This window comes from Hibiscus syriacus, unplaced genomic scaffold (genome assembly GCF_006381635.1).
Source record: "Hibiscus syriacus cultivar Baekdansim isolate YM2019G1 unplaced genomic scaffold, ASM638163v2 tig00110584_pilon, whole genome shotgun sequence".
Classification (NCBI taxonomy): Eukaryota; Viridiplantae; Streptophyta; class Magnoliopsida; order Malvales; family Malvaceae; genus Hibiscus; species Hibiscus syriacus.
The window spans coordinates 658,450-682,936 of record NW_024062792.1 but is presented as its reverse complement, the minus strand read 5'-3'; the positions used below and the strand labels follow the sequence as shown (position 1 = coordinate 682,936).

General features: G+C 33.5%; 1 pseudogene; it reads left to right on the top strand.

Annotated features, from left to right (window-relative positions):
- The first annotated feature begins 787 nt into the window (after positions 1 to 787).
- Positions 788 to 6,513, top strand: LOC120133664 (annotated as a pseudogene).
- Positions 6,514 to 24,487: the final 17,974 nt, after the last annotated feature.

Below are 24,487 nucleotides of genomic sequence, written 5' to 3'. Positions count from 1 at the left end.
TCGCATTGTTGTACATGTTGACTACCATGGTGGAATCCATCTCAACAATGATGTCCCATCATCTCTCCTCCAAAGCCAGATTAACAGATGTAACAAGGCTATGAAGCTCGGCTAAACCTGACTCATTAATACCGATCGAAATTGTAATAGGATATCTGCTGGGCATTGAGAAAATCATAATGTAACGCCTTTGCATTGGCAACAATGACCCAAGCAGGCTGTAAACGACTATCATGCACCAAGGCATTCCTTCTATTCCAAACATTCCATAATATAACTAGAAAGCTTACAAACTCATCAAGTCCATGCATAACAAGAGCTGATTCCAACCATAATAAAGGAGAAATAGTAATGGAGTTAAGGAACGTACTTGATAGACCTGCAACCTTGAAGACTTCCTTAGTAAAGGAACAATCCCGAAACACATGGACTATGATCTCACTATCTATCTTACAGAAAGGAGAAATCCCATTGCCTAGTCCAGCCACTTTCACTTTACTACCGATTGGTAATGCCTCTCACGCCAATCTCCAAGCAAAGATATGTACCTTAGGAAGAATTTTTATCTTTGCGACAGTCCGCCAGAGAGAAGATATCACTTCATTTGTATGAGTTGGCCGTTGGAGACACCAATAAACGAAGCGAACATAATATATACCCGAATCATGGTTCCCCACACTATACAGTCGGTAAAGCAAGGCGTTATTGGAGATTGAAGAATCTATTCAGCATCTTGATTGGCAAAAAACTCACGGACCTTGTCCTGTCTCGACAATGGTTGATCCCTATGCATGAAGTTGCTACATCTGACGCCGTAACTACGAGATGTTGTAGATACCTGCATGGGTTAATGGCTTCGTGCCTCCCCAATTGTCATGAAACAGACAAGTACCGCTATTACATCCCACTCTCTAAAAGAAAGTCGTCGATAATGCCTGTAAAGTCTTATAGAGACCTTTCTATGTGTAAGAACTCTTGCATCTAAGTTTGGCATGTAAAAGATCATAGTTCGGGCAATACTTAGCCTTAAACACACAAGAAAATAGTGAGTCAGGTTGTTTAATAAAGCGCCATAGCTGCTTTCCTAACATCGCAAGATTGAACGATTTGGACTCGTCGACCCTGCTCGCCGCCGTGCCGTTGCGCCTGATATTGTTAGTGGCAACGGTCATGAGGTACCATTTACATCGTTGAGTTTAGTATTAAGATAACATTGTTCGGAAAAAAATTAGTCATACACAATACACACTTTATAGATGGCTCGACCTTAAAATATTCAAAATTTCATATATTTTAGATATATTTTATATTTTTATTGATAATTTATTTTCGATAATATACTAAAATTTTATAAGTTTATCTTTTCACATAAAATAATATGTTTATTCCTTCTTATACATCAGTGTTTTTAATCAATTTTTTTTAAATAATATTTTTTTTTATCGCTGAAATCCACTGTTAGTTATCTATATATTAATTAAGTTAATGGATTGGTTCTATAAAAAAAAATGCAATGCAAACTTAGTTTTTTTTGGAGCTCGATTAAAATTAATTAGATTTGAATGGTGATTAATGCATGTGCGTATTTAATTTAGCATGCGATTGCGTATACGGGAACGACGCAAGAGTTCTATGGGGCGAGGGCAACTATAAACGTGTGGGATCCATCAATTGAAGAGGTCTACTAGTTCAGTCTATCACAGATTTGGGTTCTTTCGGGATCTTTGGACGGCCCTGATCTCAACAGTATCGAAGCTGATGGCAGGTGCACATTCCATTTCCTGTCCTTGCATGCACGTAATCCTAAATTATTTCATTTTTCATACTTAATCAAATTTTTATGCACTAATTTATAATCAAATAAGCATGGTTATCAAAACCGGACCGGACCGGCCGGTTCAACCGGTTGAACCGTGAATCAGTGGCATGTCCGGTCCGATTACCTCACAAAACCGGTCTGGCAGTGAACCGACTGAAAATCGGTAAAATCGGGGTGAACCGATTGAAAACCAACAAAACCGGTTTGAACCGCCGGTTCACTTTTTTCTTTTTAAAAAAAATTAAATCAAACAACGTCGTTTGTTCAACGAGCCAAGTCAAATTCGAGTATTGTTGAGCTCGACTCGAACTCGAAAACTTTAAAAGTAAGCTCAACTCAACTCAAAAACTCACGAGCTAAAAATTATCAAGTTCAACTCAAACTTGAAATATAATATTAAAACTTGAACTCGAAAAGGCTCGAACTCAAAAAAAATTTAGAAGTTCGATTAAAGCCTAAAATTTGAGCTCAATTGAAGCGAAAGAATAGTTCGCTCTGTGCTCACCAAAAGGCTCCATGATTTTGAATGTCAAATTATCTCTATTATTTATAGAAGTAAGTTGGGATGCTCTTATATGTTTCTTAGCCATGTGGGATTGTTTTGTTCTCATATTTTTACTCTTTAAACTTTTGGGATGCTCTTCTATGTTTCTTAGCCATGTGGGATTGTTTTTTTTTAAAAAAATTAAACCAAATAACATCATTTGTTATGATTTTTTTAAGCCCCAATTTTATTTTTTTGATTATAGTTATATAATTATATTTATTATTTAATATGTTTTACCTTAAATATTATGTTGTAGTTAATTTGAATCATTTTGTTTCACTTGATTTTATGGTTTTTAATTTATATATGTTATGACTTGTGATATTTTTATACCTTTTAATATTGTAAACTTAAAATAAGTGTTACATATATATTAATATTGCTTTGAATATTATGTAAAATTAAAAAAATATATTATTTTATATAAAATTCGGTTCAATCGCGGTTGAACCCGGTTGAACCAGTGATCCAGTACCTTCACCGATTCAATGTTTAGTCCGGTTTTAAAAACATTGCAAATAAGTCATGTTCCAAATTCTGAATTGAAGGATTAAGAGGTCATTTAAGTTTAAATTAGATGTTAAAATTATTTGAAATTAATGAAAATTTACCTAAAGAATATTTTTATTTTTATTTTTTAAATGCGGGTATTATTGTTCTATTCCATTAAATTATTATCAAAAAGAAAAAAAATGTATTAAACAGGTCAGTCCGAAGCTTTATGGTGACAGCAGACCGAGATTGTTCACTTATTGGACAGTGAGTTTTCCATATATTTCTACCTTAATTAATTTCTCACTTATTTATCATGTTTATTTTTAATTATTTTATGGCTCAAATGCATAAAAACAATTAATTATCATGAAATATTATATTATTTTATATCGATAATACATAATTATTCATGTGCATGCATATGTGGTTAGACCTATCTTATTATATGTGATTAAATACTTAATCATACAGTCCTCTATATAATATACTGATTACAATACAAACTGAATTAAATTCAATGCGAAAGTTGAATAAAAACCAAATGGGAAACAGCCCTGCAATAATTAAATGAAACCAACTAACATTAGTTCCATAGTTGTTGAGGAATCATTAAATTAACTTTTGGTTTGCGTGACATTCTTCCAAACATTTTTAACTGTAAATGGTTTTACTTATTACAATAAAAACAATTGTCGTGTTTTACAGCAATGTGAAGGTTGATTGTTTTTGAGTAAATTCTCGTAGGAAACTACTTATTTTATTTAGTTTGATGGATTTGCATGTTGGGTCTTGAATTCAATTTTCATAGTTTGCCCACAACATTAAACAAAAAAAATTAAGGTTCTTTTAAATATCGGTTCGATTAACGGTTAAAAAAAATTCGGTTATGGTTAATTCGGTTCAGTATGTGACCGAATTAACCATTTGAACACCCTTAGTTGTAAACTTTAAAAGGTAAATAATTTGTTTAATTTTTTTATCATTAACAAACTTTTATCCGTTAACAGAACCGAAATTTATTTGAAAACTATTAACCGAACTGAACAAATTTCAATTAATTTGGTTAATTTTCAAATTAACCAATTTTTTTTTAATTTATATAACAATTGAATATTTTTTAATTGAAAAAAGTTTACAATTAATTTAAATAATAATTAGTTGTGAATAATTTATTTAAACAAATAATTTTTTTAATTTTTTATCATTAACAAACCTTTAAAGATAAATACAAATTATTGTAACTTTAAACCATTGGAGACCTTTAGTCCAATGGTTTGGGCGCCTAGTTGCTCTATCCCCCCAAGACCTTGGTTTGATTCCCCTTGAGCACAAGATTGTCCCTTTATTTTCATTTCAATTGGTGGTGACACGTGACACCACCTGATTAGATAGAAGATTTATTTAATTAAATAATTTAAAATTCATAAATAAAACCTTCCAATCATGTTTGACACGTGTCACGTTCTAATTTGATAGTTAAATTTATTTAATTGAATTAAAATAGTGACTAAATATATAGAATATGTAAATATTAAGGACCAAATATATAATTATACCAATTTTCTTAACGGACAAGTCACCACCTCTGTTAAAAATTAGCGGACGGTGGTTTGATTGAACCAATTAAATAGTTGGGTGGTCTGATTGATTCAATTGAAAGTTCGGTGGTCAAATTGTTTTTTGACCATAGTTTAGTGGTCTACCGTGTAGTTTACCTTAAAAATTTTAAGGTTCTTTTAAATATATTTTTTTAAAAATGAATTTTTGAGTAAGTGGATTTCAAAAAGATATATAAAGAATGCACTTTTTTATTTTTCAAAAAAAAGCATTTGCAATTTACTAATGCTCATAACTATATTGAGAGAAAATGTTGATTGCTTGATTAATGCTTCTCAACAACTTTTTTTTATCATGTCTACAAGTTAAAGACAACTTCATTTATTTGGTGAAATTTGACATTTATTTGCTCATGGGATTGGTGATTTCCTAAAGAGAAAATAATCTCATTGATCAAAAATGCCTTATAATATACGATTTTAACCAACTTTTTTTGGATTTGCCAAAATGACCAACTAAAGCGCAATGCGATCGATAATTCGCAGCGCGATCTCCGGTATCGCAAATCAGTTTCCAGATTCGCAACGCGAACTTCGACTATCGCAATGCGAACTTGGACTATCGCAACGAATTTGGAATAAATCGCAACGAACTTGGAATAAATCGCAACGCGAACTTGGACTATCGCAACGAATTTGGAATAAATCGCAACGCGAACTTGGAATAAATCGCAACGCGAACTTGGACTATCGAAACGAATTTGGAATAAATTGCAACGCGAACTTCGACTATTGCAACGAACTTGGAATAAATCGCAATGCGAATATGTAAATCGCAATGCGATAGTCGAAGTTCTCGTTGCGAATCTGGAAACTGATTTGCGATACCGGAGATCGCGTTGCGAATTATCGATCGCATTGCGATTTAGTTGGTCATTTTGGCAAATCCAAAAAAAGTTGGTTAAAATCGTATATTATAAGGTATTTTTGGTCACTGAGGTTATTTTCTCTTTCCTAAAACATTTATTTGGTGAAATTTTAATTTAGAATATTCTTATATATTTATTAATTTCGTCGAACATTTTTATATTAATTAAAATTTTGTCACCTTTGTTAATGTTACAGAGTGACTCCTATCAAGCAACTGGATGTTACAACCTTCTATGCGCAGGCTTCGTTCAAACAAACTGTAGAGTTGCCATTGGCGCTTCTATTTCTCCCATTTCTCAATATGCTGCAAATCAATATGACATTACCATCCTCATTTGGAAGGTATTTAAACATAATACATATATATTTATATTAATTAATACTTTCACCATATATATAAATATATTATATATACATAGTGAAAATAAACGGATAAGAACATATCATGTTATATATATATATAAACTTGTTTCATTAATTTTCAATATGTGTTGACATTAATGTTAGGACCCTAAGGGGCTGTTTATTTATTTCAAAATGATTAAGCGCTGAATGATTCAGAGACTCTGAGTGGTTTGGCTCTGAATGTGACATGTTGTTTGATATCTGGCTCTAAATCATTCAGCACTGTTTTGCTGAATCAGTCAGCACTGAAACATTCAGAGGTGCGAAACAAACGCAATGAATGCTGAACGGTTCAACATTCAACGCTGAATGATTCCATTAAGAGACAAACAAACAGCCCCTAAGTTAGGCATCTGGTGGATGGGATTTGGCGACAACACATTGATAGGTTATTGGCCAGCCGAGCTATTCACTCACCTAGCAGACCATGCAACCATGGTAAAATGGGGTGGTGAAGTGGTGAACTCAAGGTCCAACGGCCAGCACACCTCGACCCAGATGGGTTCCGGTCAGTTTCCCGAAGAAGGGTTCGAAAAATTGAGCTATTTCCGAAACCTAGAGGTCGTCGATGCCGATAATAGTTTGACTTCCGTTCGTGATATATCAACCCTAGCTGAGAATACAAACTGTTACAATATCAAGAGCTCGTATAGCAATGAATGGTGCACATTTTTTTACTACGGAGGGCCAGGGAACAATCCACGCTGCCCTTAGATCAATGAATTGTATCTTAATTATAAATTAAATATTTAATCTTTTAATTATTGTACGTAGAGCTAGACCCAAATATCAAATGTTTTCTTAGTAAGCTAATTGCTTCTAAAATGTTCTTTTAATTTTTCAAGAGATGTAGGGACTCAAATCTAGGGTTAGTCCAAGTGAAGAGCATGGGGAAAGGTCAAAGTCAAAATAAAAGCAATTGAGTTGTGTGGAGCATCGCATTTAATGTAGATGTTGAAAAATGGGCCTTTCAACCCCACCAGATTCCTTCTTAACATGCTTTTCTTTCCCTGTTCCAATGAAACTGACTTTGGAAGCTATTCCATGGTTTACAGTTATTCTGGTTAAGAGTAAGTAAAAGTCCATTTGATTCCAAGAACTGATAAAAACATGATTTGATTCTTAATTTCGTAAACTTAATTTGACTCCAAATCTTTTTAAATAAAATTTAAGTTATAAAATATGGCTTGAATAACTCAAAATGTTTATTAATTATTGAATTAATTTTTAAGTTTGAGTTGAGTCTCACCTCTACGTGATATATGTATATCATATATTAAAAATATGAAGATATATATATGGTTATTGAAAACAACTTGAACAACTTAACTGAATTGAATTTCAGAAATTTGAATCAATTCAAATAAAATTTAAATTATAAAACTAGATTCGTTAACACAAATAACTCAAAAAAAATATTTGATTCAATCTAATGCTTATCTCTAATTCGGATCATTGTTTTCCCCTGCTTGTAAAGAGCCCATAACTTGAACATGAACAAGAACTACCTTTAAATTGGAAATGATAAAGCCCAAGAAAATAGAAGCCCAACTCAGGACTTCTTTCATGTTCCTGCTCTCACGACCCTCTTTTAAGCATTTACTTTCTTTCTTACCTTATAATTAATTTACACACAATATTAAATTAGTGAGGGTTGTTTGTTATCATTAAAGACTCGTGTTTGAGCTCAATATATACAGAAGTGTATGAGCATATATTGTCAAATGATTGAGAATATGTTCAATAGATATTATCTTGTAATCACTCCAAAAAAAACCTTATTGTATATTCAAGCTTTGCTAAGTTGACATAATCACCGTCACATAATCTATTAATTAAATATACCATACAAGGCTTGAGAAAGAAGGATCATACACACGCACTCTCTCTTGATTGTTTATCGTCTTCTTCAACTCATCTATTCTCATCTTTAGTTCCACAGAATAATAACTTGTAGTTCTCTGTCAAATCAAAAAGAGATTAACCGTCAACAACATCACAACTCCATCTCTCCCGTCAACAAACTACAATATGCAATAGACAATTTAGATTTATTTTTTGATAATGTCGAACCCTAACTAGTTCTGTTGTTACCGCGAAGAGAACAAAAAACACAAAATATCTCAGCTATCGACATCCTTGTGTGCAAGTGCAACCATTACTGATAATTGACTCTGCAAATTAACCGTAACCAAATGATTTACAACTGCTTACCTTTGCTATATGTAGACAGCAAGAAAATGACATGCTGTGGCGGGTTGTTGATAAAAGCGATGTAATTGAATAATAATACAAGTTTCAAACTTCGGTTGGTTGGAATAATCAAACATTGAATGTGGCCTTCTGGTCTGTTTCTGGGTTATAAAATTTATATTCTTCAGCAATGCGAAGGGGCCATCCGACACTGTAAATTGAGGCTTTTAGGACCACCAAAGATGTCAAAATCTGCTGAGGCACACCTATTGTTTTATGTAAACCTGTTTTGGTTTTAATTAATTGAGGTTATGACATCCATGATGACATTAATCATGCTTTAAAATAAAGTTATTAGGCTTAATATATGAGTTTTTAGCTTGAGACTTTGAGACACTGACTGCAAGTTCAATGAGAAGCCATAATCTTAATTAACTTTGATTTTGTGTTCACTTGGATTAAATTAATCTCCAAAGGTTGCTTCTATAAATAAATGTCTTTATAAATAAATGTATTTCTCACTGTTACATAATTGAATCTTATTCTTTCAACTGTGGTATCTCTCTTGATTATTATTTTGGACCCACCTTCATCTCGTCACCTTAGATCATTACTTGTAGAATGCTTATCAATTTTTTACAAATACATGTACTTAATTAAATTCCACATATCAGATTGCAAAAACCAAGCAATTAGGTTAAAGGTTGAATTTCAAAGTTCCGATCGGGGGCACACAAGCTTCTTTAGCGCATCGGGATATTTTTATGGTGATGAGCGACCAATGAGGAGAGGGGCACATGATCACGTCATTGATCAAATTAACAACGTCATTTCCCTTTACAACACAACCTTATTGATGGAAACAAGTTTATCTTATTGGTAGTTGATGGTTCATCTATTATGTTTTAAGTTGAAAGTCATTGTCGTTGATATAACGGTCGTTGGTCAGTGTTTCTAGACATAAAAGCATAAAGGAAAAGACAATAGTAAAGAAGGAGAGAAGAGTAGAGAGGATCACTTCCTCTCACTCGTAGTTGATAGGCATCTATAGTGATTATAGTTGATGGTGTCAGGCATAGGAAAACTATAACTACCCATAGACTAGTATGCTAAATAGATTTGGTTGTGGTATCTTATATTTCACTTTGGTAGATTAAGGAGGGCTTGTTAGAGGCGTTGTCTATGCATTGTAGCTGGCTCGAAGGCTATGATACTCTTGTGCTCGGAAGATATGGACTCCTTGAACGCTCTAATAAACATAAGAGTATGTTTGGAGGTCTCAACTAGCAAAAAGCTGGTAGTTTCCGAAGGTGACATCCAGAGTTATAACAAATTGTCCCCATTGGTCAAGGAATACCATAAAGTGACTTGATCTGAGACTTATAAGAAAACAAATATAACAATCATCTCTGGATTTTGTTCAATAACATATACATCTCAATGCTCTCATTATTGGCATAGAGGTGAGTCACTTCTCTTTTTAAAAGAACCTGATTGATAGAATCATCTTTGTGTTGGAAAATACATCTCAATGTTCACCCTCAAGTGGATGATAATACTCCTGAGTGAGACGGTAAAGGATACATATGCATCTCAATGCTATATAATGGTAATGAATCATGTTTGAGGTAAATGATAATGCTCTCATTCTATGGAATTTTTTGTTGGAAGTTATTCACGCTTGAAAAAGTGATTTTAATGTAAAAATTTTAAGATAAAGAATCTTGAAACTTAACACGGAGATATAATCAAAGGTGTTTTGATAGTCTGATATAAATGTAAATGAAGGTCTCTTCATGTTGTGTTACTTAGCGGAGAATCTCTATGCTATGATATAGTATGGGTATCTCTGTCATGTCATGGTGAGGAGGCTTCTCTACATAAAGTCCTCGATGCTAAATTTGGATGTATTAATCATGTGATAAGAGCGCAACATGGAAAAGCAAAATCTTTTCTATGTTATTTTCTTGATGCTATGTGTAAAGTCTCATACGGAGGGTGACGACTACATGGAAAAGCAAAATTTTTCTATGTTATTTTCTTGATGATATGTGTAAAGTCTCATATGGAGGGTGACGTCTCACATGGAGGATTCATGAGAATATATTAACATCTCGACATTGTGAAAGGGCAGTGGAGACTTCTCGACTTTTTTAACCAATCACCGACAGTGATGCCAAAGAGAACAAGAGATATGGTGAAGGTTTCTCTAAGTCCTTAGCCAGAGATGAGGTATCTCATTAGCCTTAAAGAGATCTATTTATCGAGTGGAAGCATCTTTATAGTGTTGAGACATCTTAACACTTTTTGGAGGCAACTCCAAGCTATATTTGTTGAAAGTCCAAGTTCACGATGGCTGCAGATTGAAAGTCCAAGTTCACGGTGGCTGCAAGTGAATTCTTTGGTCCAATTTGGAAGCTGATTTTGGTTGAAAAATAGCAAAGAAAAATTTATCAATTTAGTCCCTATACTTTAGGGTATTTATAAGATTAGTCCTTAAGCTTCAACTATAAATACCCTAACTCATTTAGCTTCAAAACCATCACAAATCATTCTAGCTTTCTCCTAATACTAGAGAATTTAGAAAGATTTATTGAGAGTTGTTTTCTCCTTTTTATCAAGAGAGAATTGTATTGTTTTCTCCTTGTTAGATCGAGAAAAGTTGTAATTCCTATTTTCTCATAATGAAATTCTTCTACCGTTGCCCGTGGTTTTTACCCTATATTATTTAGGGGTTTTCCACGTAAAATTTGTGTTTTTTTTAATCTTCATTTTTTTATTTTCTCAAAATTTCATTTGCAATTTTGCTCTATTTGATAGCCGTATTCTGTAATAATTGGTATCAAGAGCCAAATTAGAGTGTGTAATATCTACTTATTGTCTTTGTGGTTACCACCAAAAGGTGGATCTTCCAACATAAGAAAGTAAGAAGGTATTACCCATTCTTTGAAGGTTCCAGAGAACTATTCATGATAGTGAAATAGCGGGAGCTATCCGTAATAGAAGCTATGACAATGAAATTTGATATTGAAAAGTTTAATGGGAGAAATTTCTCATTGTGGAAATTGAAGATGAATGACATCCTAAGTAGATGAAGTATTGTCAAGCATTGAGGAGAAGAAGATAGCTAAGGAGATATGGGATCAAAAAAAATCCAGGAAATACAAATTCTTGGGGTATGCTGATGGAGTAAAGGGGTATCGCTTGTGGATCCCACTGCCTGTAAAATGATCATCAGCAGGGATGATATCTTTGTAGAAGATAAAATACAAAGAAAAAATGAATCTGGTAGCGCTGAAAAGTCAAAAACTTCACAAATACATGTGGAAAATGAGGTTGAACAAGGAGATTCTTCTGAAGCAGAACCAGCACATGATGAACAAGAACCAGAGAGTTCTGAAGCTCCAACAACTCGTCAATCAGATCGTGTAAGAAGACGTCCCAATCGGTACTCAGATTATGTTATAGAAGGAAATATTGCATACTGCCTTTTAACAGAGGACGGTGAGCCATCAACATACCAGGAGGCAATAAACAGCTCAGATGCTTCACCGTAGATGATGACGATGCAATAAGAAATTGAAGCCCTTCAAAGAAATAATACATGAGACCTTATGCCACAACCACAAGAAAGGAAACTAATTGGTAACAAATGAGTCTTCAAAATCAAGCGAAATGGTATCGATCAAGTTGAGAGGTATCGTGCAAGACTGGTGGTCAAAGGATATGCTAAAAAAAGAATGTATTGATTTAAATGAAATATTTTCTCCTGTGGTTCGACTAACAATAGTTCGAGTAGTCTTGGCAATGTGTGTTACATTGAACTTACATCTAGAGCAGTTAGATGTTAAAACAGCTTTTCTTCATGGAGAGCTTGAAGAAGAGATTTACATGCTCAAGCCTGAAGGTTTTGAAGAAAAAGAAAAGAAGAACTTGGTTTGCAGGTTGAACAAATCTCTGTACGGTCTAAAACAGGCGCCGAGGTATTGGTATAAGAGATTTGATTCCTTCATTATGTGACTTGGATAAAACAAACTTAATGCAGACCCTTGTGTTTATTTCAAGAGGTTTGGTGATAACGATTTTGTTGTATTGTTGTTGTATGTCGATGACATGTTGGTTGCAGGACCCAACAAAGATCATATTAAAGAATTGAAGGTACAACTGGCTAGGGAATTTAAAATGAAGGACTTGGGATCAACAAACAAGATTCTAGGAATGGAAATTCACCGAGACAGAAGTAATAGGAAGATTTGGCTTTCACAAAAGAAATACTTGAATAAGATCTTGTCACGATTCAACATGCAAAATTGTAAGGGAATTTCTACCCCTCTTCCTATTAACTTCAAATTATCTTCTAGTATGAGTACTAGCAGTGGGAAGTTTAATGTTCGTTGTGATATGCACAAGCCCAGACATTCCACAAGCAGTGGGAGTGGCTAGTCGATTCATGGAAAATCCAGACAAAGAGCATTGGAATACAGCAAAGAGGTACAAGGTAGAAAGAATGGTGTGAAGATATGATTATTCCAATCAAATCTTCAAGTGGGAGATTGTTGAAAGTTCAAGTTCACGACGGCTGCAGATTGAAAGTCCAAGTTCACGGAGGCTGCAAGTGAATTCTTTGGTCCAATTTGGAAGCTGATTTTGGTTGAAAAATAGCAAGGGAAAATTACCAATTTAGTCCCTATACTTTAGGATATTTACAAGATTAGTCCTTAAGCTTCAACTATAAATACACTAACTCATTTAGCTTCAAAACCATCACAAATCATTCTAGTTTTCTCCCAATACTAGAGAATTTATAGAGTTTTCTTTAGAGTTGTTTTCTCCTTTTTATCAAGAGAGAATTGTTATTGTTTTCTCCTTGTTAGATCGAGAGAAGTTATAATTCCTATTTTCTTATAGTGAAATTCTTCTACCGTTGCTCGTGGTTTTTACCCTATATTATTTAGGGGTTTTTCACGTAAAATTTGTATATTTTTTATCTTCATTTTTTATTTTCTCAAATTTTCAGTTGCGATTTTGCTCTATCCGATAGTCGTATTCCGCAACAATATCAACAAGAGTGAGAGACATTTCTTTATTTGTTGGGCTTCCGAAGGCATCTCAATGATTTCGGGATGAGGGTATCTCGACACTCATTAGAGTGGAGGCTCTCAACTCTTTAGGGTAGTTTTAGGGCGTAATCATGTAGTTTAAGAAGAGCGGGAGGCATCTTAATGCTTGAGGCAAATGTATTAATCATGTGGAGGGATAACTATAGAAGGGAGTAGAGTCTTATGTTATCTTCTTGTTGTTTCGTGTAATATCTCTTGCGGATGATGGAGGAGAACGTATCCATGTCTCAACGTTGCGGAAGGGTAATAAAGACTTCTCGAATTGTTTTGACTGGTCACTAACATCAACAATAGAGTTACTGTAGAAATAAGTAGGGAGAAGGTTTCTCAAAGGGTTAAAAGTGTATATGTGAAGGGATAATTGATGAGTTTTGTGAATGTTAGGGTTAAATTTATTGAATTATTCAGAATTATGACCAAATTAATAGAATTTATAATTTTGAGACTAAATTCGAGTTAGGAATGAATAGTTTGGCAGTGAGACCTAATTAATAAAGTTTGTAAGTTTAGAGAGTTAAATTAGTTGAATTAATTCAATATAGGATGAAATTGATTGAATGCATAAGTAATAAGGACCAAATATATTATTATATAAATTTATTTAACTATCATATCTGTAATTTTATTAACATTTAACTGTCAGTGATTTGAATAAAATCAATTAAAAGATTAATGATCTAATTGATAAAAAAAATAGTTGAATAATTAAAATATTATCAAATCAATAGGTTATAAATAAAGAAATGATAATATTCATGCTTAAATCAGCAGGGTTTATTTTTGTATTTTTAAATGTATCTTTAAACTTTGTCAAGAACTTCCAAAAGTCCAACAAATGGAATGGTTATATATATTACACCATCAATTATTAATAAACAAATATATATATAATATAATATAATATTTATGCTTAAATCAGCAGTTTAAAAAAATAGTTTATGTGAATCTAAAAAGGGGCCAGAGATTTTTCAAGTCCATCGAATTCTGACGCACTGCAATTAAATAAAAGTTAGGATAAATTACGTGTTTAATATCTAAATTATTAATTTTGATTCATTTTAATATTTTTAAAAATATAAATAAAATTTAGTTTTTGTTTCATTTTAGTACGATTGTCAAAATTCAAGTTTTGAAAAGATTTAAAAATTTAAGTACTAGAACGGGCCAAAACTGGTAGTTTAAGAACTAAATCCATCAAGTTTTTAATGGCGATGTATTAATATGAAACAAAAACTAAATATTAGGTATGATTTTGAAAAAAATAAAAGTTTAAGTAATTTAACAAACTAAAATTGATGGTTTAAGTATCAAATGCTTACTTTATCCTAAAATTATAGAAATCCTTTTCAGCTTAAATTTTAAAAAAGAAAGTGACAGGGGTTGAATAAGATCCCTCCGGTGGGACATGTGATTGAAGTTTTTCTTAATCAATATTTGGAATCAACTTTGAGATTCTTTTGTATCTAACGACAAATTTAATCAACTGGGCGTTTTGGTTTACAAAATTCGAGACCAAATCAAGTGGATCATGCTACGTCTACAATGTCAGCTTATAATCTAATAATTTAATACGATAAAACAGTCCATAAATTAAAGGCTTTTTTACGAAAAAAAATCAATCTTACAAGAAATAGTTACCAGACAACTTTTCTTCAAATTTTATCGATTTAGCACTCCTTCTAACAAGGCATGGATCGTCATCCACGTCTTTGCGGGGTTTCGTCCGAGTTGGCACCACGTAAGAGGCGCAGATCACCATCCACGCCTTAGCATTTTAAAAATTAAAACAATAAAACTATAAGGACTAACATCATAATTTAATACATATTAGTTCCATGAGTTAAAGAGCTTAATGGGGTTAAATTATATAAGCATATTGAAGTGTTTAGGTTATGTTTCTTGACAATGTGAGAAAAAAAGCTAAAATGCGTATTTCTTGACAATGTGTTTAGATTATGTTTCCATGAGTTGCCTTCGATCGTTTTCATTACATTTTTTTCAATTATATACATATAAATGTAATAAGAAATTGATAAATTATTATTTGTTTAATTTTTAAGTTAAACAAATAATAATTTATCAAATAAGATAGATAGTAGCAACTAGCAAATCAAGCACCATATAATATTAAAGAAACATGTAAACTCTTCATGATCACATAAGATAGATAATAGCAACTAGCAAATCAAGCACCATATAATATTAAAGAAGGCGATGATAGTTTAATTAAACTGCAACTAGCAGCATGTTGCACAAGCAAAAAGTATAGTATTGATGCAGAAGAAAAGTACATAACATATTATACATGGAAAATGGTTTAAGAGCAATGCTAATCGAACACGAGTATCATAGAACAGAATATAATTGAACTATCGATGTATCAAACTGGAGTGGAAAAGCCACGCTAAAAGAATTGGCCAGTGAAATCATGTGTTTCTGGTTCTTGCTTATTGCTGAATTAATTACCTGGAGGAAACTTTATAATCACTTAGTTAAAACACGAGTTTTCTAGTTGTAACAGCTATGTATAAATGCAACAATTAACAAAAGAACTCTTCTATTGATATTATGTAATTAGAATAAAAAATAAAATCAAATGCTACGTTGAAATGATTCAGTGAAATTATAACGGTTGCGAATTCTAGAGATTCATAATGATTCATAAAGGTTGAATTTCAAAGATCCGATCGGGGGCACACAGCTTCTTTAGCGCATCGGGATATTTTTATGGTGATGAGCGACCAATGAGGAGATGGGCACATGATCACGGCATTGATCAAATTAACAACGTCATTTCCCTTTACAACACAACCTTATTGATGGAAACAAGTTTATCTTATTTGTAGTTGATGGTTCATCTATTATGTTTTAAGTAGAAAGTCATTGTCGTTGATATAACTGTCATTGGTCAGTGTTTCTAGACATAAAAGCATAAAGGAAAAGACAATAGTAAAGAAGGAGAGAAGAGTAGAGAGGATCACTTCCTCTCACTCGTAGTTGATAGGCATCTATAGTGATTATAGTTGATGGTGTCAGGTATAGGAAAACTATAACTACCCGTAGACTAGTATGCTAAATAGATTTGGTTGTGGTATCTTAGATTTCACTTTGGTAGATTAAGGAGGGCTTGTTAGAGGCATTGTCTATGCATTGTAACTGGCTCGAAGGCTATGATACTCTTGTGCTCGGAGGATATGGACTCCTTGAACGCTCTAATAAACATAAGAGTATGTTTGGAAGTCTCAACTAGCGAAAAGCTGGTAGTTTCCGAAGGTGACATCCAGAGTTATAAAAAGTTGTCCCCATTGGTCGAGGAATACCATAAAGTGACTTGATATGAGACTTATGAGAAAAAAATATAACAATCATCTATGGATTTTGTTTAATAACATATACATCTCAATGCTCTCATTCTTGGCATAGAGGTGAGTCACTTCTCTTTTAAAAGAACCTGATTGATAGAATCATCTTTGTGTTGGAAAATACATCTCAACGTTCACCCTCAAGTGGATGATAATACCCCTGAGTGAGACGGTAAAGGATACATATGCATCTCAATGCTATATAATGGTAGTGAATCATCTTTGAGGTAAATGATAATGCTCTCATTCTATGGAATATTGTGTTGGAAGTTATTCACGTTTGAAAAAGTGATTTTAATGTAAAAATTTTAAGATAAAGAATCTTGACACTTAAGGCGGAGATATAATCAAAGGTGTTTTGATAGTCTGATATAAATGTAAACGAAGGTCTCTTCATGTTGTGTTACTTAGCGGAGAATCTCTATGCTATTATATAGCATGGGTATCTCTGTCATGTCATGGTGAGGAGGCTTCTCTACATAAAGTCCTCGATGCTAAATGTGGATGTATTAATCATGTGATAAGAGCGCTACATGGAAAAGAAAAATCTTTTCTATGCTATTTTCTTGATGCTATGTGTAAAGTCTCATACGAAGGGTGACAACTATATGGAAAAGTATAATCTTTTCTATGCTATTTTCTTGATGCCATGTGTAAAGTCTCATATGAAGGGTGACGACTATATGGAAAAGCAAAATCTTTTCTATGCTATTTTCTTGATGCTATGTGTAAAGTCTCATATGGAGGGTGACGTCTCACATGGAAGATTCATGAGAACATATTAACATCTCGACATTGTGAAGGGGCAGTGGAGGCTGTTGAAAAGTCAAAGCAGAAATTGTTGAAAAATCAAAGCAGCCGACGGCTAGTTGATTCAAAATTAGGCAGCATGATTTGGTTGAAAAGTAGTATGGGAAAATTGTAAATTTAGTCCCTATACTTTAGGATATTTACAATATTAGTCCTTAATCTTTAACTATAAATACTCTAACCCATTTAGCTTCAAAACCATCCCAAATCATTTCTTTCTCCCAATACTAAAGAGTTTAGAGAGTTTTCTTGTGAGTGTTTTTGTAAACACATGTAAATTTTCTCTCTTTAGTAAAAGATCTACAGTAATCTGGAGACGTAAACATAATTGGTCGAACTCCGTTATCAATTTCGGGTATTATTATTCCACTTTTATTTCTCATTCTCACTAATATGTTTATAGGCAAATTACTCGTTTAATTTTCTAACAACTAGTATCAGAAGCTTTTGGTGGTGAATTTTGTCGATTTTTTCTGTGACATTACTATTTTGTGAATAGTAAAATTTGGTTGGCGATACGAGTTTGTCGACGGAGGTGTTATAATACACAGTAGTTAACAGGAATTGTTAGAAACTATCCAAAAGAAGCCAGATTCGAGTGGGAGCGATGGCTGCAGACAAAATGAATGTGAAAATTGAGAAGTTCGATGGTACAGACTTTGGCTTTTAAAAGATGCAGATTAAAGATTTTCTGTACCAGAAAAAGCTATATCAACCTCTCTTAGGAAAGCAGCCAGAGGGCATGAAGGATGAAGATTGGGCTCTTCTCGACAGAAAAGCCCTCGGAGTTATCCAACTGACGTTATCCCACAATATTTCTTTTAACATAACAAAGGAAAAGACCACGACGGGTCTTATGGCGACTCTCTCCATTATGTATGAGAAGCCATCAGCCTGAAACAAAGTTAACTTGATGAGGCGATTATTCAATTTATGGATGGCAGAATGGGTATCAGTGGCTCAACACCTAAATGAACTCAACACAATCACAACCCAGTTGAGTTCTGTGGAAATTAAATTCGATGATGAAGTTCGAGCTTTAATTCTCTTATCATCTCTACCATACATTTGGAATAATATTGTTACATCAGTTAGAAACTCGTTGGGAAACAGTAAATTGAAATTCAACGATGTTCGGGATCTGGTATTGAGTGAAGAAATTCAACGGAGAGAATCGGGTGAAGCATCAAGATCCAAAGCCTTGCATACAGAGTCTAGAGGGAGAACTTCAGAAAGAAATCTAAATCGTGGCAGATCGAAATCTAGAAGGGAAAAATAAAAACGGGAAAGAAATATTTTAATTGTTATAATTGCGGCAAGAAGGGTCACTTTAAAAGAGATTACCGAGCACCGAAGAAAGATACCGGACACAGGAATCTACCAACGTGACAGAGGAAACAGGTGATGCCATGATTTTAAGCGTCAACGGTCTGATTAAATCATGTATCTTAGATTCAGAGGCATATTTCCACTCCACCCCATGCCAAGAAATCATGGAGAACTATGTCAGTAGTTATTTTGGGAATGTTCATCTAGCTGATGATAAAACCTTGAAAATCATCGGAAAAGGAGACATCCGATTAAAGTTGCCAAACCAAACCACCTGGAAGCTGAAAGGAGAAAGACATATTCATGGTCTCAAAAGAAATTTGATTTCTGTTGGACAGCTTGATGGAGAATGATATTGTACAAGTTTTTTAGGTTGTGAATGGAAGATTACCAAAGGAGCACTCATCATTACTCATGGTAAGAAGACTGGTACTCTTTATATAACCTCAAATTTAGAGAATATCATTGTAATAGTAAATGCTGATGGAAAATCAAACATATGGAACCAAAGGCTTGGCCATATGAGCAAGAAAGGGATGAAAACACTTTTTTCAAAAGGGAAGCTACCGGATCTAAAGAGTATATATGTCGGACTATGTGAGGATTGAATCTTTGGCAAACAAAAGAAAGTCAGTTTTGTAAAAATTGTCAAGACACCTAATGCTGAAAAGTTAGAGTTGGTTCATACTGATGTATGGGGACCATCTCCAGTTCCATCTCTTGCATGCTCACTATATTATGTCACCTTCATCGATAATTCTACAAGGAAGGTGTGGGTTTATTTTCTAAAGAATAAATCAGAAGTCTTTGATACCTTCAGAAAATGGAAGGCGTAGTGGAAAATGAGACTGGTTTGAAAGTCAAGCGGTTGAGGTCTGATAATGGAGGAAAATACAGAAATAGTAGATTCAGAGAATTTTACGCAAATAATAGGATCAAGATGGAGACAACAGTTCCCATGACACCGCAGAAAAATGGCGTAGCAGAGCGCATGAACAGAACTCTGAATGAACGTGCCAGAAGCATTAGGATATATGTCGGCTTGCCCAAATTGTTATGGGCTGAGGCTATCAACACTACAACTTACCTGATCAACCGTGGACCCTCAGTTCCCTTGGATGGTAGAATATCAGAGGAAGTTTGGAGCATAAAAGAAATATACCTTTCACACTTAAGAGTGTTTGGTTGTATTTCTTATGTACACATAAATTCTGTTGAAAGAAGTAAACTTGATTTTAAGTCTAACAAATGTGTCTTTGTTGGTTATGGTGGTAATGAGTTTGGTTATCGTTTTTGGGACTATGAAAATTGAAAGATCATAAGAAGCAGAGATGTCATTTTCAATGAGAATGTGATGTACAAAGACATGTCAACCATAGAATCAAGTAGCTCCAATACCGAAGCTGAAACAAAGGAATTTGCTGAGTGTAAGGAGATTTTTGGAAATGATGTTCAGATCAGTCTTGAAGTAGTTCAAGAAGAACCATGTACACCAGAATGGAGATGCTCCTCCATAATTCATAAACCAACCCAGCGTTATTCTTCTTCTTTGCAATACTTGTTACTGACTAACAATGGTGAACCAGAGTGCTATGATGAAGCAATGCAGGTGGAGGATTCAGTCAAGTGGGAGTCTTCCATGAAAGATGAGATGGACTCGCTTATGTCAAATCAAACGTGGGAATTATCTAGTGCTCCATAATAAGTGGGTTTACTGGATCAAAGAAGAGCACGATGGGAGCAAACGCTATAAAGCAAGATTGGTTGTTAAAGGTTTTCAACAAAAAGAAGGTATTGGCTACAATGAAATTTTCTCTCCAATCGTGAAGCTATCTATAATCAGACTAGTGTTGAAAATTGTAGCTGCAGAGAATCTACATCTTGAGCAGTTAGATGTAAAGACAACTTTCCTTCATGGTGATTTGGAGGAAGAAATCTATATGAGACAACCAAAAGGCTTCATAGAGGCAGACAAGAAAAAATTGGTATGCATGTCGAAGAAGAGATTGTATGGTTTAAAACAAGCTCCTAGACAGTGGTACAAGAAGTTTGATAGCTTCATGGGTATTAGTGATTTTACTAGATGACAAGCAAATCATTGTTGCTACATCAAGAAGTTCGACAACAACTTCATTATTTTATTATTGTACGTTGATAACATGTTCGTTGGAGGCTCAGACATGCAAAAGATTATAAACTTGAAGCAAAAATTGTCAAAGCAATTTGCAATGAAAGATCTGGGCGATGCAAAGCAGATTCTTGGGATTAGGATTAAGAGAGACACAAAGTCAGGGACTTTGATGTTATCACAAGTTGAGTATATCAAAAAAGTACTCTCCAAGTTTAACATGCAAGATGCTAAACCAGTAAGTACACCTTTAGGTGTTCATTTTAGACTCTCCCAAGAACAGTCACCAAAGACGGAGGAAGAACGTGCACACATGGTAAAGGTGTCGTATGCCTCAGCAATTAGAAGTCTGATGTATGCCATGGTTTGTAGTAGACCAGATATTGCTCAAGCAGTGGGAGCTGTTAGCAAGTACATGAATAATCCGGGCAAGGTACACTGGAAGCAGTCAAATGGATTCTCAGATATCTGCGGGGTGCCATAAACAAAACACTTTGTTTCAAAGATGGAGATACGATACTGAAAGGCTATGTAGATACTGACTTAACCAGAAAATGTTGACATCAGAAGAAGCACTACAGGGTATGTCTATACTCTAGGAGGTACCGTAGTAAGTTGAGTTTCTCAACTACAGAAGATAGTTGCTCTCTCCACAATTGAAGCAGAATATGTTGCTATTACGGAAGCCAACAATGAGATTGTCTGGCTCTAAAGTTTCTTGGAAGAGTTAAGCAAGAAATAAGAAAACAATGTCTTGTATTGTAACAGTCAACGTGATATCCATATAGCGAAGAATTCGTCTTTTCATTCCAGGACGAAGCACATACAATTGTGATATCATTTTATCCGGTCTCTTCTGGAATATGGGATTTTGAAACTTGAAAAGATTAGTGGAGCTCAAAATCCGGCAAACATGTTAACAAAGACGGTGAGTACGGACAAACTGAAGTTATGTTCAGCTTCAGTTGGCATGCTAGAGTAACAAGACCAGAAATGTTGATGCATTGATCGAGGTGTGAAGATAAATTAAAATCAGTCTTCAAGTGGGAGATTGTTGAAAACTCAAAGCAAAAATTGTTGAAAAATCAAAGTAGCTGACGGTTAGGCGATTTAAAATTAAGCAGCATGATTTGGTTGAAAAGTGGCATGGAAAAATTACAAATTTAGTCCTTACACTTTAGGGTATTTACAAGATTAGTCCTTAAGCTTCAACTATAAATACCATAACCCATTTAGCTTCAAAACCATCCCAAATCATTTCTTTCTCCCATTTAGTTGTGAGTGTTTATGTAAACACCTGTAAATTTTCTATCTTTAGTAAAAGATCTGCATCAGTCTAAAGACGTAGGCATAATTGACCGAACTCCATTATCAATTCCGGATATTATTATTCCGCTTTTATTTCGCATTCTCACTAATCTGGTTATAGGAAAATTACTCGTTTAATTTCCCAACAGAGGCTTCTCGACTTTTTTAGTCAATCACTGACAGCGGTGCCAGAGAGAACAAAGAGATAGGGTGAAGGTTTCTCTAAGTCCTTAGCCAGAGATGAGGTATCTCATCAGCCTCAGAGAGATCTATTTATCGAGTGGAAGCATCTTTATCGTGTTGAGACATCTTAACACTTTTTGGAGGCAACTCCAATCTATATCAACAAGAGTGAGAGACATTCATTTATTTGTTGGGCTTCTGAAGGCATCTCAATTATTTCGGGATGAGGGTATCTCTACACTCATTAGAATGGAGGCTCTCAACTCTTTAAGGTAGTTTTAGGACGTAATCATGTATTCTAAGAATAGCGAGAGACATTTTAACGCTTGAGGCAAAGGTATTAATCATGTGGAGGGATAATTGTTGGAGGGAGTAGAGTCTTACATTATCTTCTTGTTGTTTCGTGTAATATCTCTCGCGGATGATGGAGGAGAACGTATCCATGTCTCGACGTTGCGGAAGGGCAATAAAGACTTCTTGAATCGTTTTGACTGGTCACTGACAGCAACAATAGAGTTAGTTATTGTAGCAATAGGTAGGGAAAAGGTTTCTCAAAGGGTTAAAATTGTATATGTGAAGGGCTAAATTGATGATTTTTGTGAATGTGAGGGTTAAATTTATTGAATTATTCAGAATTATGATCAAATTAATAGAATTTATAATTTTGAGACTAAATCCGTGTTAAGAATGAATAGTTTGGTAATGAGACCTAATTAATAAAATTTGTAAATTTAGAGAGTTAAATTAGTTGAATTAACTCAATATAGGATGAAATGGATTAAATGCATAAGTAATAAGTAATAAGGACCAAATATATTATTATATAAATTTATTTAACTATCATATATGTAATTTTATTAACATTTAACTGTTAGTGATTTGAATAAAATCAATTAAAATATTAATGATCTAATTGATAAAAAAAATAGTTGAATAATTAAAATATAATCAAATCAATAGGTTATAAATAAAGAAATGATAATATTCATGCTTAAATCAGCAGTTTTTTTTTTTGTATTTGTAAATGTATCTTTAAACTTTGTCAAGAACTTCCAAAAGTCCAACAAAATAAACAAATGGAATGGTTATATATATTACACCATCTATTATTAATAAACAAATATATATAATATAATATAATATAATATTCATGCTTAAATCAGCAGCTTAAAAAAAATAGTTTATGTGAATCTAAAAAGGGGCCAGAGATTTTTCAAGTCCATCGAATTCTGACACACTGCAATTAAATAAAAATTAGGATAAATTAAGTGTTTAGTATCTAAATTATTAATTTTGATCCATTTTAATATTTAAACTTTTAATATTTTTAAAAATATACTTAAAGTTTAGTTTTTTTTCCATTTTAGTACGATTGTCAAAATTCAAGTTTTTGAAAAAATTAGAAATTTTAAGTACTAAGATCAAAACTGGTAGTTTAAGAACTAAACGCATAAAGTTTTTAATGGTAAAGTTCTAAAACGAAACAGAAACTAAACATTAGGTATGATTTTGAAAAAACTAAACATTAGGTATGATTTTGAAAAAAACTAAAAGTTTGAGTACTTAAATAGACTAAAATTGATAATTTAAGTATAAAATACTTACTTTATCCTAAAATTATAGAAATCATTTTCAGCATAAAATATAAAAAAAGCAAGTGACGGGTTGATGAAGATCCCTCCGGTGGGACATGTGATCGAAGTTTTTCTTAATCAATATTTGGAATCAACTTTGAGATTCTTTTGTATCTAACGACAAATTTAATCAACTGGGCGTTTTGGTTTACAAAATTCGAGACCAAATCAAGTGGATCATGCTATGCCTACAATGTCAGCTTATAATCTAATAATTTAATACGAAAAAACAGTCCATAAATTAAAGGCTTTATTATATAAAAAAATCAATCTTACAAGAAATAATTACCTATCAGACATCTTTTCTTCAAATTTTATCGATTTAGCACTCCTTCTAACAAGGCGTGGATCGTCATTCACGTCTTTGCAGGGTTTCTTCCGAGTTGGCACCACGTAAGGACAGACGTGAATCAACATCCGCACCTTAGCATTTTAAAAATTAAAAAAAAAATTATAGAGACTAACATCATAATTTAATACATATTATTTCCATGAGTAAAAGAGTTTAAAAGGGTTAGCTTATATAGGCATATTGGAGTGTTTATGTTATGTTTCTTGACAATGTGGGATAAAAGCTAAAATGTGTATTTCTTGACAATGTGTTTAGGTTATGTTTCTATGAATTGCCTTCGATCGTTTTCATTACATTTTTATTTCAATTATATATA